A 14660-nucleotide genomic window follows, 5' to 3' on the forward strand; every position below is an offset into this window, starting at 1 on the left:
ATCGTTTCCGTCGAGGCCTTAATACCAAGCTCAAGGAACGCCTAAATCTTGTGAGGGCAAATACTTTCAGCGAGCTGGTTAATATGGCCTTAACTCAAGAAGATTGCATCATGGCACATTATGCTGAGAAGAAAAGGAAGACCCCTACTGGACCGTCAAGTGCTCAATCACCGAGGTATCGGGTTGTTCCCAATACCCCGTTCAGAGCACCGCAGCAGAATGCCCCAACTGGTAGATTGGTTTTCAGGCTGCCCCAACAGCAAGGAAGGTATAGACCTCGCGTTCCTCCGCAACAATCACAACCATCTGGCCCACGGCCAAATGTTCAACAAGTGCCACAGAGAAGTAGCAATTATCGCTGTTTCAATTGCGGAAGCACGGATCATTTCATCAGGGATTGTCCGCAGCCTAAGAAACCTAATCCAGGGCAAAGCTCTACTCAGGGTAACCAGAACAAGGGCAAGAAGCCCGTGATGCAAGTCCGGCAAGGACGGATTAACTTCACCACTCTGACAGAACTTCCGGATGGAGCTCCCGTCATGTCGGGTACATTTTCTGTTCACCACAAACCAGTTGTTACTTTATTTGATTCGGGAGCAACACATAGTTTTATTAGTAACAACTGTGGTACCCGACTAGGACTTGATTCTTGTCCTATCCAGGGGTCATATATGATCTCTACCCCTGGAGGAAATACTACCTCCAACCAAGTGAGTAGATATGTGCCAATTCAGTTAGGTAATAAAGAAATCAAAACTGATTTGGTTTTACTAAGTTTGGAGGGTATTGATATTATACTTGGGACCGATTGGATGACTAAACATCGAGTACGGTTAGACATATCTTCCCGAGTTGTTGAAATTGATTCACCCTACTATGGGATCACCACCCTTTATCTGCCTCAGCCAGAATGTCTGCACCCTTGCACTTATGCTATTACAGATATCAAAGTCAAGGACATTCCTATAGTATGTGAATACCCCGATGTCTTTCCAGACGACTTGCCTGGAATGCCACCAGATAGAGACATCGAGTTCATCATTGAACTTCAACCGGGCACTGCTCCTATTTCAAAGAGGCCGTATCGCATGCCTCCAAATGAATTAGCAGAACTGAAAATCCAGCTCCAAGATCTTCTTGATAAGGGTTATATACGTCCAAGTGCCTCACCTTGGGGTTGTTCTGCTCTCTTTGTCAAAAAGAAAGACAATAGCCTACGGCTATGTGTCGATTATCGCCCACTCAATGCGGTTACTATCAAAAATAAGTATCCTCTTCCCCGCATTGACATCTTGTTCGATCAGTTAACCGGAGCTAAGGTCTTCTCTAAGATTGACTTACGCTCTAGGTATCATCAGATCAAGATTAGGCCTTGTGACATTCCAAAAATGGCCTTCTCAACCAGATATGGACTTTACGAATATCTGGTTATGTCATTTGGACTTACTAATGCACCGGCATATTTCATGTATCTCATGAATTCAGTATTTATGCCGGAACTCGACAAATTCGTCGTGGTCTTCATTGATGACATTCTAATATACTCCAAAACCAAAGAAGACCATACTAATCATTTACGTGTCGTTCTTCAACGACTACGTGATCATAGCCTTTATGCCAAATTTTCAAAATGTGAATTCTGGCTGGATAGTGTGAAATTTTTGGGACATACTATCTCTAGTGAAGGCATATCGGTTGATCCAATCAAAGTTCAAGAAGTTATGGACTGGAACCCTCCCACTTCAGTCCATCAAATTCAAAGTTTTCTTGGATTGGGGGGATATTATCGCCGATTCATTCCAGATTTCTCCAAGATAGCCAAACCCATGACTGAGCTATTAAAGAAAGAAGTTAGATTCTGTTGGAATGACAAATGTGAGGAAGCATTCCATACCTTGAGAAAACTCTTGACAACTGCTCCGGTGCTGGCTCAACCAGATAGCACTCAACCTTTTGATGTCTATTGTGATGCTTCTGGAACTGGCCTTGGTTGTGTTCTTATGCAAAACAACCGGGTTATTGCTTATGCATCCCGAGCACTTCGGACTCATGAGCAAAATTATCCCACACATGATCTTGAATTGGCAGCAGTTATCCACGCCCTCAAGATCTGGAGACATCATCTTATGGGTGCTAAGTGTAATATCTACACTGACCATAAGAGCCTCAAGTATATTTTCACTCAAGCTGACCTAAATATGAGGCAAAGGCGTTGGTTAGAATTGATTAAAGATTATGACCTTAAGGTACACTACCATCCCGGTAAGGCTAATGTGGTTGCGGATGCCCTTAGCCGTAAAGCACACTGTCACTGTTTATCCGTAGCAATTTTCAGTGACACTCTTTGCCATCAGATGCGAAAGCTCAATTTAGAGATCATTCCTCAAGGTAGTCTAAATCTACTATCCATTGAGTCTACTCTTCAAGATAGAATCATCATGTCGCAACTACATGATGAGGGTATCAAAATCATCAAATCAAAGCTATCTCTAGGAGAAGCCAAATATAAGTGTTTTCACACTAACCATCAAGGAACATTATGGTTCGACAATCGAATTGTTGTACCTAAAGATCATCAGCTTCGCAAGCAAATCCTTGATGAAGCACATTTATCCAAGTTCTCTATTCATCCTGGTAGCACCAAGATGTATCAAGATCTACGACAACATTTTTGGTGGACCAGAATGAAAAGAGAAATTGCCAAATATGTATCTGAGTGTGACACCTGCCAGAAAGTCAAAGCCAGCCACTTAAAAGCATTTGGTACCCATTCCGTCATGGAAATGGGAAGTCATTAGCATGGATTTTATTGTCGGTCTTCCCAACACATCTCAAAAGCATGACTCCATATGGGTAATTATCGATAGACTTACTAAAACAGCTCATTTTCTTCCTGTGCATACCACTTAATCCGCTAAGAAGTATGCCGAAGTCTATCTGGAACATATCGTTTGATTGCATGGGGTTCCAAAAACCATCATCTCTGATCGAGGACCCCAATTTATTGCACAGTTTTGGGAGCAATTGCAATCAGCTCTAGGAACCAAATTGATTCGAAGCTCCGCGTATCATCCCCAAACTGATGGGCAGACTGAGCGAGTCAATCAAATCCTTGAAGACATGCTCCGGGCTTGTATTATTCACTATGGTACAAGCTGGGACAAGTGCTTTGCTCTAGCTGAATTCTCTTATAATAACAGTTATCAAGCTAGTCTTCAAATGGCTTCTTTTGAAGTGTTATACGGTCACAGATGTCGAACTCCTCTGAGTTGGTCAGAGACCGGTGAACGCAAAATCTTCGAACCCGACCTAGTCGTTGAAGCCGAAGATAAGGTTAAGGTTATTCAATCTAATCTTAAAACCGCTCAGTCCAGACAGAAAAGTTACGCAGATAAGAGGAGGAAACCTTTGCAATTTCAAATTGGAGATTTTGCAATTTCAACGTTTCGGCATAAAGGGGAAGTTAGCACCTCGGTATGTCGGACCCTTCGAAATTCTCAATGTTTGTGGCCCAGTGGCTTACAAACTTCGCCTTCCATCTCATTTGGCTGCCATTCACAATGTTTTCCACGTCTCTCAGCTTAAGAGATGTGTCAAAGTACCCACAGAAATCATAGAGACTTGTGCCATTGAGATTGAACCCGATCTATCATATATTGAGCAACCTCTTCGAATTCTGGATACCAAGGAAAGACTCACCAGATGAAGGGCCGTTAAGATGTACAAAATCTTATGGGATCATCACACCGAAGAAGAAGCAACTTGGGAAACAGAGTCTTATCTTCAATGAAATTTCCCAGACTTCCTTCAAGCCAATCCCCAAATCTAATTATCCATTTCTGTTCAGCTTCAGAATCTCGGGACAAGATTCTTTTTAAGGGGGGAAGGCTGTAACATTCAGGTAATTAGAAATATAGACACTAGGTATTAATAAGTTGTATGTATGCTAAGGTGTATATAAGTTGTACAAAGAACTAGGGGTATAATTGTAAATTATGAATTTTATAAGTTCCTATGTGAAATTGTGTAAAAATGCTCTTAAATGTCAAAATCAAATGTCTATAGAGAAGAAAAGTACAAATAGTAAATAAAACTTAAGAAAAATAGACTTTTGTTGGAAACTAAGGACCCATGTGTAATTGAAACAAAGGTATAAGGGCTTACATATAAAATGGTTGAAAGATAAAAGTAAAACTTAGTTTTACTTAAGGGCTAAAGTGTAAAAATCCTAGTCATGATTACACTGCAGGCAATCTTGCAAAAAGACCCTAAACATTAAAGCATTTTGTTTGAATTATAACAAAAAGTTTATAAATTGAGTTGTGTTCAAAAGTTTAAAATAAAACCGTATCCTTTGAGATTTTGAACTTGAACCCTAAAGCATTCTTGTAGTATTTGAAATTCTCTACAACTTTGCTTTAGACATTCTTCTCATTAGGATTTTGTAGCAGTGGGAAATTTTAGTTTACAGAGGGGTCCCTGAACTTTTTGGGAAATTGCAAACGGGTCCTTCTGACTCCTGCTTGCTTCGTCTTCCTCTGTCCACGCCGCTTCTCCCTCTGTTCTGCTCCTGCTGCCGCCGCTCACCGCCGGCGCCACGCCCTAGGTTCCACCTCCAGCCTCTGCAAGTATCCACGCGTCGCCTCCTTCCTATCCCGGTCCATTTCCTCTCCCCTGATGGCCCCTCGCGCGCGCGCCACGACGACCCCGAGCCTTCGCCAGCCGCCACCTCCTCGTCGCCGTGGACAGCCCACCGCCGCGCCTTAATTTTCTCTCTCTCGTGCGCAGCAGCATTACCCTCACCCCTACGTTCTATTCCTCCCGTTCCAGAGCCCAATTCCGAGCGCTCGACCCACATTCCTCCGCCGCCGTCTCCTCTAACTCCGGCCGCGCTCGGCACCGCCGTGGGCAGCCCATCCCAAGCCGTTTCACGCCACCACCGTGCTCTAGCCTGCACCACATCACCCCTACGATGCTCCCCGACCTATCAATTGGGTTCCTAAGGCCTTACATTGGCTTCCCGACGAGCTCCCCGAGCTTTCCCGTCGCCGCCGTGTCTGTCCACCGTGGAGCTCCCTCTTCCGGCCTCTCCTAACCCATGTTGACCCCGGCCTGAGCTCCACCACATTCCCAGGCAGCTCCCCGACCACTCCACCGTCCTCCAAAGGCACTGAAGTACTGCCCCACCAATCCACCTCGGCGCCGGCCGCAGGCCTCCGTCGCGCCACCGCCCCAAGCCATCTCCCTTCAATCCCAAGCCCGCACAGGTGCGCAAGGGACCCTAGTTGCTTCCCCGCCCCTCTGCCCTCACCACCGACGCTCGCCGTCGCCGGAGCAAGCCGGTCAACACCGGGCTTCTACCTTGACCGGGGGGGGGGGGGATTGGGGGAAGGACTTCGGGTTAGAAGAATAAAAAATCCAGGGGGTTATGTGCATAGCTTTAGACTCAGAGGAATAGTAACCGAAGGACCTCTTGTGTAATTTATGCTGCCAACTTAGAAATGCTATAACTATTAGAGGAAAATTCATAAAAATGCAAACCAAATTTTGTTGGAATCCTTAGATAAAGATCTACAATATTACTTAAAGGATCAACTTCAGTTTCGGAATGTTTGATAATCTAATTTAATTGTTAAATTTAGTTACTTGTAGGCTTAGGAAATGCATAGTAATTTATAGAAAAATGATAAAATGGTAAAACCAGTGATGTTAATTTTCTTTTAACATGTAGAATTGAAGAAAAATAATTATCCTAGTATTCCAGTATTATTTCCTTAATGTACAAATATTAATTAGAAATAATGTGTAGTTCACTTTGTATATTTAATAATTACACATTTAAATGCTCAAAAATCATGGAAATATTTTAGGGTACTGTTCCTTAATAGTATAACATGTGATTAAATTTCCAACCAAGGGTTAGGTGTTAAACAAATTGGACATAGTTTATGTAGTCCATAATATAATAGTAACTTAAAGTTCATATAAACAATTAGTGTAATCAATGAATAAGGCCATTTAATCTAGTTGTTAAGAACCACCCCAACCAGTTGCCCCATGCCACTAGTTAGATACTTAACATAGTTGAATTTGCTGTTTAATGTATCTAAGTAAGGTAGTTAGTACTCGATAAATGACTGCCCAGTGCAGGATAGTCAGGTTATTTGCTTCAATGTAATGTTCTTTTGTTTGGATTGCAACTTTATCGTGAAATAACATAAAAGTATATGCATTCCATAACTTGTACCTTTGCATCTCATATAGACTCGACCGCTCTCGCTGACGGAGATTATCAGCTGATTCCGGAACAAGAAGGAGATTATTCTGAAGACCCCGGGCATCTCGTCGCGGATTTCTCTGAAGCCCCGAACCAAGGTTCGGAAGAAAATAATTTGACTAACCCCAACCCCACCAGCGAAGGCAAGCCCCGGACATAACCCCTACTTTATTACACTGCAAACTATTCTATTAATATATGTCTTTATGCATTAGGTTCTTAGGAGTTGTTTGTAAACCTTAGTTGCATAATTCCAGGAACCTATGTATTGAACACTAGAACTTGAGTCCGAATAGCTACTTTGCTTATAGGACCAGTAAAAGTCAAGTGATTTCCTGTCACTCGTGCGATATATAGGAGTTGTAATGTTTACATTCCTGTTATCACTATAAGGATGACGGACGGGAGTTTTGTGAGGTATCATGGTTGAGATGATACCCCGTCTGTGTTGTGGAACTTGATAAGGTCGCAGTGTGTGGTAGCGGTGGTTAAGCGTTTGAAAGTACTAGCCACATGCCGTGAAATATGGTAAGCGGTAAGTCTAGTAACCGATCGGCCCGAGGAGTGGACATACCCCCCACCACATGTATTTGCTTCTTTTGGTTACTTAGTTCGACGTGCAGGAATACGTGTTGCTGGGTAACCTGGAGTACGGGTTTTGTAGTCGCGCTACAGACGTACATCCTGCACTTTGGAAGTGCGTATGGTCCTGCAGTCGCTTGTGGTGGCAATGATCCACGAGTCGGAATGAAAGGCAAACGGTTGCTTCGGAACGACCCTTTGGTGTTCCAAGCGTGTGTGTTAGGTTTACCCTTGCAAGGTTTGAAATTCGATTCAGAATCGTCAGTTTCTCGCGGAGATTGAGACTGCTTAATCCCTTTATCACATAGAGTAACAAGAGTAACTTTGTATTTATGAAAGATGACGTTTGATTAAAGATTCTACCCTGTTTGAGTAGTTATAGGTGCTTACCTAGAATGGTTAATCAACTAGAACCTGAAAACTAAAAGTTGAAAATAAGGATCTACTCTTTGTTGCTTTTCAGCTAAAAACTCTACCCAAAACCTGAAAAGCCTGCATAAGTCTAGTTATGGGCTAAAGTATACCCAATCCCGGGTAAGCCTTGCTGAGTATTAGTATACTCAGCCTTGCTTTTGTTGATCTACTTCAGGTAATCTCCCTGATGAGCCAGCTTTCATTACACCGTGGCCCTACCCCTTGCCTGATGGTTGGTCCGTGGAGTGGGATCCGTCCCCGGCCAACACAGATTCCGCCGAGTGATATTATGACAGGGCTATCATAATATCTGTAATAATGACGTGTACAATGTTTACGCTTTTCAAACTCCGCTGCTTTGACTGAAAACTTAAACCTGTTTTGTAATAGTCTCTCTTCAGTGGGAGCTAATGATACTTTGTATATTTTTGTAATATAACTGCCTGTGGTGTAAAAATATATTGGCATTATATCTCTGGACTCACCTTCGTGTGAGGTACCTTGTTGGATCCTGCGTTCGGTGGTTTATGAGGACGTTACCCGACAGGCTAAAGGATTATACCGTTTGAAGCACGAGGTAGCCCTCAAGAGAGGACTCGCGTACTTGAGCCGGTGTAATTCAGGTTGGTTCTGCCACAGCCGACGACTACTTCGATTACTCGTCTCGACTAGAAACTAGTCGAGGGTGAGCCTCACAGCAACGACTACATCAACTACTCGTCTTGACTTGAAAACTAGTCGGAATCGACTCCGACTAGTCGAGCTTCATCAACAAACCGTTGCAGCTCCATCAACGAGCTCCATGGCTTCATCGACATTCGTCTACGAATCAAGCTAAGTGACTTATACCTTTTCCGACTTGTTCTTCACAAGATCAGCTACCTTTTTGGGTACGCCTCTCAACAGGCATGAAACCCTAGGGGGCTACACCATAATCGACTACCTATCTGTGTATGTCTCTCGACGGGCATTGAAACCCTCCAGAGCTACACTTCGCCGACTACTTATCCGTGTGCGACTCTCGATGGGCATTGAAACCCTCCAGAGCTACACTTCGTCGACTACTTTTGCGCACTGCGCATCCTCTTTGTCGCATGATGACTACTTTCTGCTCGTTGTCTTCTCTTAACGGTCGCTAATCTACTCGGGTAGCCCATGCCTTAATCCGTGAAACCTCGGCTCTTCTATCATGCCTAATGCCTTTACGCGTACACGAGACAAAGATCTCATACATGCTATGAAACAATGGCTTAAACGTAACAGGCATACTACTCGGGAGATTTACATGGCTAAACAAGAGCTTGACACAACAAGTTTATTTTTACACCGAATAAATTTTGGTGTCTTCACATTATTACTAAGTACTACTCGGTATCTTTGCATTATGCTACATAATGTATGCATTGTCTTTTTCCAGATCAAGCTTCGGCAACAACCCTCCAGGCAGCACGGCGTGCCATCGCAGTTCCGCTAGTTCCCAGGCTCGGGAGCTGAGCAATGCACACTACTCGACATGGCTCCTTCGGCTCTCCTGGCTCATAAGCTCGGGGGTTGGACGCCGCAAAACTACTCAAAGATGACTCACATGAAGACTAAGAGTTCGAGGGTTGTTTGGTGGATCATTTAGATAAATATTCGATTGATCATTTTTTCAGGGTTAATTGTCCCCAAAAAAGGGGTTTTTTGAATTCTAGATCTAACTTCCATCATTCGTACCATCACACCAGTTATTTATCATGGGGATATTTTCTCACTGCATGCCACGACTTTTGGATCCTTATTTCCAAACCTGAGAGATTTGGATTCAAGGCTCGTGGGCTGCGGGATACGTGGCATCGACTACTTATTTTTTTCAAATTTATTTAAAAAGTAAGGAAGGAAGATTCAAGACTAATGTGACCCTCAGCCTGATTCTCCGATTAACCCTAAGGCTCGGGGGCTACTCCATATGGAGTGCGATTTTTCAATCGCACACCATACCAAAGAAGAAATTCGGGGCATGAGCACCTCATAGCTTCGATGCAGCCAAGTAAGTACTCGAAGAAGAACTTCAGGACGGAGCTTCAAAAGAAGCCGAAGACTACTTCGAAAGTACTCAAGAAGCCTGCAGTACCAAGCTACGAAGAGCTCGGGGGCTTGTCAGACCCGGGGCTACGGGGCTGTGTACATAACGTAGTTTAAACAGGATTAAGAGATAAAGCCTGTCTCATCTCTTATTTATGTTGTTTTCTACTCGTTTGAGTAGGACATAAAGCTAGTCGGCACAGAAGGAAACTACCCGAGTTATACCCGGGTATGATTCCTTGGCTAGTATTGACTAGATCCGTGTAACCTTGACCTCCCGGATATATAAGGGGGGCAGGGACCCATTCAAAACAAAACATCAACACCCAAGGAAATACAAACCACCATACAGGACGTTGGGTATTACGCACCTCGCGGCCCGAACCTGTCTAAATCTTGTGTTCCTTGCACCTTCGAGTTCCTAATCTCGGTTTCTCCTCACCTAAACTTACCACCTCGGGTATATCCCTCGGTGGGCAGCCAGTAAAACACCGACAGCTAGGTGTAGCAAAATAACTGAAGTGACTCCCACAAAAGACATGGAAAACCCTCCCAATGCAAGGCATTGGTATGAGCATGTCCCTCGTGGTCCCAAAAGATCTTTGGAAATTCCGCCATCTGAAGCAAGAATTCAAATGGTGAGATTGAAGGTTTTCAAAAAATAGTTGAATAGACTGGGACAATAAATGTGAGTTAGACGCATGGGATGGTTGGAATGTAACTACCCTGCCGAGAACTCACAAGGTAAATGGAACGAGACAACCGATTCTGGTAACAGTAAAGGCTAGAAATCAGATGGATGTTATAGATCTTGAGAATGAAACAATAGATGCCGAGACACTCAACTAAGGCTGTCACAAGGATCTATCGAGACTGCACTGGGGATAGACAAAACTCTTGATGTTCTTAAAAGAACAACACATTCAATGCATTCACTTTGTTTGATCATGGATTATGCATACACGTACTACTTGACCTCACAACCAAAAACAACTGCCAAATATCTTTGGACTTGCGTGGTTAATTTTGGTGGTACAATACATACGTTTCTCTCTTAAATAACTAGTCGATAAATCCTATCCGTCTTAACCTATTAATCGTGGTTAATGTACCTGCAGAAAACCACAGTTGTATATCATGAACCTTTCATGCCAGCACGTCATGAAAGCGTCCCTAAATATTACTGTTCACTATAGAAACAGTATCCGTACAATTTCCACCTTACAGACGACGTTAACATACGTTACGTCTGCAACGTATTCATGGGGGTACCGTATAAAACGGGGGTATGAACAGCGATCACCATACCCTGTGCCTAACCATATACTCCCAATATGATCAACTAATTATTGGTATATTGGCAGCATCTCAAGTAAGCCACTGCTTGAGAAACAACATTCAGTTCGCATCACTGACGGGAAGGCCAATCTCTCTCAGTTGGCTGAGGATCCTTACCTTCTTACCTCAACATCAAGTAACGACGCACACGAATGTAAAATCTAAGTAAATTTTGATAAAAATATAGTGCTGGAAGTTAGAGTAGTACTATATATATTAGTAGCCACCTGATAACTCTCAAATAAACCCTTAGGGCTTTACGATCTAAGCACAAACCTTAACGAGTCCAACGTAATTTATAAACTCTTTTGTTAAACAAATTTTTATTCTGAAAACATTTTTAAGAGCTGCTGCAATCCTGGGTAACCTTATATCTCTAGTACCGGCTGTAAGCGTAAATCTACAGCTCTGATACCAGTTGTGGCAGAACCGCTTGAATTATTCCGGCTCAAGCGCGCTAGTCATCGCTAGGCAGGCGACAGAAGCTCAATGCACTTCAAATGGAATAACTCATTGGTCTGTCGGGTCACCGCCCGATTCAATGACGGTTACACAGGATCGATGTAGGTTTATCTCACACGAAGACGAGTCCAGCCTTACAACAGCTCGTAACTTTTACACCACAGGATAATTAAACATTATTATACAAGGGTTTTGTTTCATCCTGGCTAATACAAATTTATACAAGCATTATTCGAAACTTCAAGTTTTCCAGGCAGTACTCAGAGTTAGCAGCGAAAACAACAATGCGACTACATATGACGCAGAGGTAGGCACCATACTCAGCCCAAATCATGGTGTCACTCCGAAGGGTCATTGCCGGCCGGGGACGGATCCTATTCCATGGACCAGCCAAGCGGAACAGTGCCAGGCCAAGTCAGACTATCCACTTGGGTCACGAACGACATACCTAAAAACCATATTACTAGCAAGGCTAAGTATACTAATATTCGGCAAGGCTTACCTGACATTTGGGTATACTTAGCCCATAACTAGACCATGATAGGTTGAACGGTTCTAGTTTTCTTTTGCTGAAAAGCAACAAAGAGTATGTCCTTACTTTCATATATTAGCTTTCAGATTCTAGTTTCTTTTAACTATTCTAAGTAAGCACTATACTAGTCAAGCAAGGTAGTTATTAAGCATCCATCAAAATTATTCCATTAACTGTTACTGTTATTACTCTATGTGTCAGAAGTATCAAGCAGTCTCAATCTCTGCGAGAAACGGACGATTCTGAATCAAATTTCATAACCTTGCAAGGGATTCTAACTCACACGATCGGAAACTTAACTTTCCGGGCAACCATTCCCATCTTATTCCAGGGCGTGGATTAGGGCCACCACAAGCGACTGCAGGACCATACGCACATTCACTGTGCGTGAAGTACGCCTACAGCGTGACTGTATGGCCGTACTCCCGTCCACTACGCGGAATGTATTCCCACACGTCGGTGCGTGTGTGCGACACACACCAAATTTGAGTGGTGGGGTAAGTCCACTTGCCGGGCCAATCAGGTAATAGGCTTACCGCGTAACATATTTACGGTATGTGGCTAGTACTTTCAAACACTTGACCACCATTACCACACATTATGACCTTATCAAACTTAAATCAACACAGACGGGGTATTCTTTCAAGTTATGATATCATATATAACCCTGTCTGTTATCCTTATAGTGATTTCAGAATGGCAAACAATCAACTCCTATATCCCGCGAGTGACAAGAAATCACTCGACTTCTGCTGGTCCTATTAGCAGAGCATCTATTCGGTAAAGACTCTATGGCAGAACCAACCTGAATCATACCGGCTCAAGTACGCGAGTCCACTTCCGAGGGCTCCAACGTGCTTCAAACGGTATAATCCCTTGGCCTGTCGGGTAGCGTCCCGATAAACCACAGATACAAGATCGAATAAGGTTACCTCACACGAAGGTGAGTCCAGAGATACAATCACCATCATATTTTACATCACAGGGAATTACATTACAAGAGATTTCAAAAGCAGTACGAAGTTTCAAATCTAGAGAAATTATTACAAACTGTTAAAGTTATGGTTTTTGTCAGTGGAAAACATACGCGATAATTTACAACACGTCGTCAAGATGGATGTCATGCTAAGCCCTAGCACGACATCACTCGATATTGTCAATGTTAGTCGGGGACGGATCCCATTCCACGGACCAACCTTTTGAAAGAGCACAGGGCCAAAACAGGGGAAGAGAAGGGTCTTCAAAGGCTTTACCTGGAAAACATAAAACTAGCAAGGCTGAGTATACTAATACTCAGCAAGGCTTACCCGAGTTTGGGTATACTTTAGCCCATAACTAGACTCATGAAGGCATTTCAAGGGTTCTGGGTTTATTTTCAGCTGAAAAGCAACAAAGAGTATGAACTACTTTCAAATTTTAGCTTTCACATTCTAGTTGATTATCCATTCTAGGTTAGCACCTACACTAAGCAAGCAAGGTAGAGATTATCATCCATCAAGATTGTTCCATCATTAGTTACACTTCTTACTCTATGTGGTAAAAGGGATAAGCAGTCTCATTCATCGTGAGAGGCAGACAATTCCTGAATCGAAATTCAACCTTGCAAGGTAAACCTAACTCACACGCTTGGAACACCAAAGGGTCGTTCCGAAGCAACCGTTTGCCTTTCATTCCGACTCGTGGATCAGATCCACCATAAGCGACTGCAGGACCATACGCACTTCCAAAGTGCAGGACGTACGTCTGTAGCGCGACTACAAAACCCGTACTCCTGGTTGCCCTTGCAACACGTATTCCCACACGTCGAACTTAAGTAACCAAAAGAACCAAATACATGTGGTGGGGGGTATGTCCACTACTCGGGCCGATTGGTTACTAGGCTTACCTCTTACCATATTTCGCGGTATGTGGCTAGTACTTTCAAACGCTTAACCACCGCTACCACACACTGCGACCTTATCAGTTTCAACAACACAGACGGGGTATCATCTCAACTATGATACCTCACAAAACTCCCATCCATCATCCTTATAGTGATAATAGGAAGGTAAACATTACAACTCCTATATCGCGCGAGTGACAGGGAATCACCCGACTTCTACCGGCCTTATTAGCAGAGCATCTATCTGATAAGGACTCAGGAGCATTACATTGGATTCCTAGTATCCATGCATCTAGGGTTTCATTACAACTCCTAGACTTAATGCATAAGTATAGATAGATAGACATAGATTGCAGTGTAAATAAAGTAGTGGGTTATGTCTGGGGCTTGCCTTTACTGGTGGGGCTGAAGTCAGAAATGTCAGTATCTTCCGAACTTTGGTTCGGGGCTTCAGTTAATCCCTTGGTGACGTTCACTTGGTCTTCAGAAACATCCTCTGCAGACTCCGGGGAGATCTCATACATACCGTTTGTAGAAGTAGTCGTATCTACATGCAATGAAACATTACATTCAAAGCGTGCACATAAGCTATTTTACCTTACGATAAAGTTGCAATTCAACATTCATTTAACATACTACTCACGTAACAACCAAAAAGATCTGAAACTAGACTTAGACAGAACTTTAGGTGGACAACTAATTAGATTCGGCTACTTGTTGAAGATTACAACAGAGCCGATTGGATTATCAGCATGTTTTTGGTCTAACTGATGGTTGGTGTATCGGCTTGCCTTATTCGACGAGGGTGCATCAGGTTTAGCCGATAGATATGCTTTGGTCGTGCCTAATAGAGGCGTGTCTACTGTGCGATCTTACTGATCTAGGGTTGTGTACTTTGGTCTGGGTAGCTAATTGATAGGTGCACCGGTTTCCTGATTGATCGATGAAAACATCGATCACTTTAGCAGAGGGATGATTCCTAAAACAGTTGTGTCTTGACTGAGTTGTGCTTAAGTGTTATTCTAGGTAACTAGGTGTGGTTATATCGACTCAATTACATCAGCACAAAAATTGAGTGACGTACAGCCGAATGGAGTGTGATTGAGGGT

Source organism: Panicum hallii, chromosome 5 (assembly GCF_002211085.1).
Source record: "Panicum hallii strain FIL2 chromosome 5, PHallii_v3.1, whole genome shotgun sequence".
NCBI classification, from domain to species: Eukaryota; Viridiplantae; Streptophyta; class Magnoliopsida; order Poales; family Poaceae; genus Panicum; species Panicum hallii.